The sequence below is a fragment of the Silene latifolia genome, chromosome 11 (assembly GCF_048544455.1).
Source record: "Silene latifolia isolate original U9 population chromosome 11, ASM4854445v1, whole genome shotgun sequence".
In the NCBI taxonomy this organism is placed as follows: Eukaryota; Viridiplantae; Streptophyta; class Magnoliopsida; order Caryophyllales; family Caryophyllaceae; genus Silene; species Silene latifolia.
The window spans coordinates 67,738,864-67,745,403 of NC_133536.1; positions in this window are offsets into that span (position 1 = coordinate 67,738,864).

A 6,540-nucleotide genomic window follows, 5' to 3' on the forward strand; every position below is an offset into this window, starting at 1 on the left:
CCTCAACAGCAGCAGCAGTCCCAAGGCTTCGATTTTGCCGAATTGAAAAATTTGTTGCTGAAAGAGTCTCAAGCTAGAGAGGCCGGGATGAAAATGTTGGAGAGCCAAATCGCTCAATTAGCTAGCAAGAGTGAAACTCGAGCTCCGGGACATTTACCGTCGCAGACGGATCAAAAGGAGACCCTTAATGCTATTACTTTCAGGAGTGGGTCCACCCTTGAGGGGCCCTCTATGGTCGAGGATGTCACTGAAAAAGATGAGGCGGAACCAAGTAAGAAGAAGGCAGTAACGAATAATAGCAAGAAAAAGACGATCAACAGGTATGTCAATCGATCGACTGACATACCCAGTCGATCGACCGATCCATGAAGTGACACGACCTTCATTCTGTAGAAGTCAGTCGATCGACTGACATACATGGTCGATCGACTGACTACGCTGCTGATGGTGAATCTTTTCGTCCTCCAATGCCAAATAACTTGAGGGACCACTTGTTTCGGGGTACGACTACTCCGAAAATATTGAGGCAAGACCCAAACGTTGATGGGTCAGTTCCGGTTCCAAAGTATGACCCGATGACGATTAATGGCTCATTCTTGAGATGGTCTGAAGAGGGTTCGAGCTTCAACAAGAAGAAGGTAGTTGATTTTCAGCCTAAATCCACCGATGCCGGCATGAGAGACCTAGAGGAGAGGGCTAAGTTACTTCTTACAGCCCCTTATCCGGAGAGATTGGTGCCGACGAAGGAACAGGTATCGTTTAAAAAATTTGAAAATGTTATTCGTAGCTTAAATGTGCAAGTTCCTTTTCTTGATTTAGTTAATCAAGTGCCTGCTTACATGAAATTTATGAAGCAACTTTTGTCTAAAAAGAAGTCACTTGAAACTGTGCAATCTGTCGCACTAACTGAGGAGTCATCTTCTTATTTGACCCATACTGCACCTCATAAGCTAGAAGACCCAGGTAGCTTTTCAGTCCCATGTAGTATTGGCACCTTTTCTATTGAGAAGACCTTATGTGACCTAGGAGCCAGTATTAGTGTAATGCCTTTGAGTCTTGCTAGGAAGTTGAAATTGACTAGGTTTGCAGTTACAAACATGACAAAGATGGATGGTCGATCGTTCGCGGTCCAAAGATATAGGAGTCTTAGAGGACATTCCCGTGCAAATAGGAAAGTTCTTTTTCCCTGTTGACTTCGTTGTACTAGATATGCCCGAGGATGCCCACATTCCTATCATATTGGGTAGACCATTTCTACACACTGCTGGTGCAGTTATGGATGTTGGTTCAGGGACTCTGACCTTCAAAGTCGGGAAGCATTCCATTGTCTTTGCCCAGACAGCTAAGAAGAAAGACCCCATGTGGCCAGTCACTTGTAATACGGTTTCTGAAAAGAAATCCTATTTTGTGCTTCCTGATATGCCCGCCTCTATGCCTGTTTCTTCTATAACACCTCCGCCTCAGATTGGGAGCAAATTGGAGGAAGATTTTTCTGTTTTGGATATTGCAGGAGCTGGTTTGGGGAAGGAAGAGCCGCATGTTGCTCCAGCTGTGAAGGAGCCAATCGTTCAAAGAGGCGGTCTAGGATGTCTTAGCTATGGCACATATGAGGAGCCGGTCAAAGTGACGGAGTCCGACTTGGATTTCGATGAGCCAGAAGAGGTCATTGCTTGGGAAGATGTTGAAGCTGTTGATCCGTTGAGTTCTGCGGATGTTGGAGTTGAGAAGAGTGCAGCTGAGGAGATGAGCACGGTGGAGGCTACTTCTTATAGCCAGAAGCCGAGCAAGTGGGCCATTCCGTGGCCATTCTTGATCAACTATTAGTTGATTAAGACTTTATAAACATTTTATTGCTTTCGTTAAACTTTTTATTTATTGTTTTTGTGTGCGCGAGACTTCGTATTTTAATAAGTTTGCTTAGGATTTTAAATACTTTAGACAGTTACTTTGGGTTTTGCGCAATTTTGGGCGCGTTATTGTGTGTATTTGCAGGTTCATAGACCATATTAGCTCGAGTTATTGAGCTAATTCGAAGAAATCAGAACTTACAGCAGGTTTTCCGGTCGATCGACTGCCTCCTATGGTCGATCGACTGAGCTGCGACTTCCAGGAGCTTCTGTTCCTGTTCACTCTGGTCGATCGACTGAGTGATGTGGTCGATCGACCGCCCAGCGTTGTTGTACCTGTTCACGACCATTCCCCTGCTGTGTTTGGTCGATTTGCGGAATTTAGGGAGTCTATTCTCCACTTTATTCTCCGACTCATTTCTGTTTTCTTCCGTTTCTTTATTTTACACATAATGTTGCGTTTAAGAAATTGTTTTCTCGGATTTACGCGTGGTAATTTTGGTTCTTTTCAGGTACTTATTGGTAGCACTGCTGGCTACTGAAACCTCCTAGCTCACGCTGGTTTAGGGAGGTTTTCTTTTGCTGCGCTTAAAGTCTTGTGAGTTTCCGAACTTAATTTTATGTCTTATTTATTTATTTATTGCAAATTCCCATTTCCCTTTTATTTCATTACATGATTTTGCACAATGGGGACATTGTGTGATTTGGTTTGGGGAAGGGTTTTGCATAGCATTCATATGTTTTTGCATTCACGTTTAATTACTCTGTTTGCATTGTTTATTTCATTTCCTATATATATACAAAAAATTCAAAAAAATTGAAAATTTTCAAAATTTCAAAAAAATTTCACGTTTATTTTAGCATTTAGGTCGAGTCGGAACGGTAGTATTTCAATGATGACATTGCATTTTCAATCTGTTTATGCCTAAGCCGTGCTAATTGACATGTTATTAGTAGAATCATATGCATAGTCTACGAGTTTTCGTTAATATCTTGCTGGACTTGAGACTTGACTTAGATTTTTGGCAAACTACATCATTTTCTGAGTTTTAGAGCTTATAACTGGTGTCATTATGACCAGTTTATCTAGGATTGTGAGTAGTTCTCCTTGTAAGACATGTTACATAAATATGCATAAATATGAACTTTATCTGCTTAATACCTGTATGCATTCGGATTTGTGGTTTGTTGACACATGTGGAAGAGGTCACCCCTTTGTTCTTTTTGCCCATAAGCTCCACACTGCCAGAAATAGCCTTTTTGTCCCGATAACTACATCCTACACTTAGCCTGCCCCTGTCAAGCTAGTAGTTTATGTTCTTGGGATTGTTACTTTGTTTTTGGTAGCTAGTGCTCATTTTAAGATGATGTTGGGAAGATGAAAAAGGAAGGAAAGAAAGAAGAAAAAATAGAATTGAAAAGAAAAAAAAAAAGAGAAGAAAAATGATTCGAAAAAAAAGAAAAAAAATGAGTGCTGTACTGTAGAGGGCGGTCGATCGACTGCCCATCTTGGTCGATCGACTGAAGCCCGAGAAAAGAGAAAAAGTAAAATCACATGTTGGAGTTTTGATCAGTTTGTGATTTTATTCCCATGCTTTATTATCATCATTTGGGGAATTACAATTATTATGGAGATTGTGAGATTTGTGCTTGCTATTAGCACCGTTTTTTATTGGAATTTTGAGCAAGAAGTTGGATGTTGTTATAATTTGGTTCCCTTAGTTACTAGCTTGACTTTTAACTCTGTTTTTATCCAAATTTATCTTAGCCTCTTCTTACCCATTAACTCACATATCCATATTTACCTCGTCATGTGTCATGGTCATTTGTGTGATTGGAATGCATATGTACGGTTGTAGAGATTATTTTCATATTAGATTGCAGGCATGTTCTTATAGGTCGTAGTTAGGTGAGTGTCATTACAAAATGAATTCTTTCTGTCTTTACATTATTCACATGTGCTTATGTGTGATATGAGCGACCCGTGAGAGTCCGATTGGATAAGTCTCTACAGTTGATAGTTCAGCAGGTTTTTAACGACTTCAAAACTCGTTTGCATGATTCATATTGCTAATTGATTGTTAGTTGTTGCATTAAATTGGTTTTAGGCTATTCGGTTTGCATTTCGCTCTGAGATTGAACTCGTTCCATTAGGTTTTAGGATCGAGTCTAGTTCTTGCTTGGGGACAAGCAAGGGTTTGGTTTGGGGAAGTTTGATGCGTGTCCTAAATTTGATGTTTTACACCCTATTTTACACGCATTTCAGAGCTCAATTTTGTAGTTTATGCTACTATTTGCCCCATTTCGTCTACTTTCGTATTTTTATGTAATATTGCAGATTTATGCAGAAATGAGTAGAAATCGAGCCGAATCCGTCCCCGAGTACCTTGCATTGCATTTGACGTGAAGTATTTACTCAAGAAACAAACTTGGTGCGCATTTCGAGGCCTGAAAGACAATTTTATGAAGAATTAGAAGCGGATTACCAGCTATGGTGGTCGATCGACTGCTTCCCCTGGTCGATCGACCAGAGCACGACTTACAGAAGCTACTCTTCAGTGCAGACAAGTCGATCGACTGCCTTGCATGGTCGATCGACCATCACACGAGCTGACGCGCAAATTATAGAAATAGAATGAGAATTCCGAAGCCCATTGTATATTAGGTTTAGGAATAAGTGTTACGTTATATTCCTATATAACGTAACCTGACATTATCAAGTTTTTATCCAGTTTTATCAAGTCTTTTATCATCAGTAATTAGGGTTCTCAAGATTGTTTCGTTTTCAATACAATTTACTTTTGCATTCGGTTTCTGGATCTTTGTTCTGCAATTCTTCTCTCCTGTTTTCATACGGTATTTCCGCTGCTCCATTAATCAGTTTTATTGCCTTTATTTCGTTCATAGTATAGAATTGCTAGAATAGTTTCCCGGAAGCCAAATTATCGTTTTATGCTAGTCTTTTGTTCAGTTAATTTAAGCATGAATTCGTTAGCTTTATTTGTTAATCTTATTGCTGTTTTTATCATGAGAATGAGTAGCTAAGTACCTTGTGCTAGGATGTAGGGAATCTGTAGAAGTAGGCGGCATTAGAATAGGAAGACCTAGAACGCGCCATGGTCGATCGATTGGGTTCCCTGGTCGATCGACTGGCCACGTGAGATATGCTTCGTTTTAATTAATTTAATTTCCATATTTGACAAATCGAGTGCACGCGACTAGTTGAATGTTTAGGAATTGACCGACCCAATAAAGATCGAAAGATAGGGAAGGGAGATAGCCTACCTAATTAAGACGACTAGATTAATGAGATCGAAAGATGAGTTAATTTAGCCTTTTAAATCACTTTTCAGGACGAAAGTTAGCATTAGTGATATTAGGGACCTGTAGCGAGATCGAAAGATGCTACCTGTTGAGAATGCACCGAGATGACTTCTTATTTTCCCGTCTCACGTGTTTGTTTTAGACCTACCTGTATACTGCTGCCGAAACTATAGTGAACCGACCATCTTAGCACCCTTTTTATATTTGATTTCATACATTTCTTTAGTTTACTTTTAATTTTATTCCCATTAGTTATAGACCAACTCAAAACAAACCCACATTCATCTGTTACTTTAAGACTAAAATAAGACAACTAATAATTGCATTCGCCTCTTTGTGGTTCGACCCTGCTACCGCTATCTATAGTTGTAGTTGGAATTATAAATATTATTTTTGACACCTTACGACGGGCATCACCCATATCATACTTCTCGACATTTGTAAATTCGTTTGTCCAATCTTTGAGACGGTTTTCAAAGGCATCCATGATTTGTAAATTTTTTCTATGTAATGGGAGAGTTTTATGTAATAGACGGAAGAAGGACGGAAGAATTATGTGAATAAAAGCTCCCTCGACGTCTATATTTATACTAAAAGTTGTTTCCTAAAATCTGTCAGAACTGGCAAATTGGTGAAATGGCGCAGCACCTGCTGCGCCTCTACGAAGGGTCGCAGCCCGTGCTGCGCCTCTTCCTCAGAGGGTTTCTGTGATTTTTTCCGCGTTGGATCTTTCCTAATTTCTCTTAATATAATTTCCTATTCCTAATAGGCTAATATTTTGGTAATTCCGTCAAATTACCATATTTTGCGTTTCCTAATTTTCCGGGCACGCCTTTCGAGACGAAATCAACATTTTCGTCAAAAAAGCTCCCTTACCATTTCATTTTATTTTCATTTTTGGGGGAATCATTTCACTCCCGTTTCACATTTCATTGCAAACTTGTACATTTATTTTTTTCGTTTTTTTAGGGTGTAGCCCTCTCTACCGTCCGGTCATTTTTGGGCAAATTTTTCCATTTTTCCGCTCATTTCTGGGCAAGTTTTTGCAATTTTGAGGTCTTTTCTTTGTTTTGCGCTTGTTTAAGCCATATGTACAATATGTGTTCTATGTGCAGTTTCTATGTAAATTTCGGCAGCATGACGGCGTAAACCGTCATCTACCAAACCTGTTCTAAGCTAACATGCGGGAACGAACATACAACCCAGCAGCAATGGCGCTCAGGCCCTCATATATACAACCAAAATGTTATATGTACAACAAACCAGGGGCTCTTACCCAAAACAAGTTCAAAATGAAGTCCTAAATGTACAAAATGTGTACAGTACAGCCGACGACAACAACAGAAGCAACAAAAAACAAAGACAACTA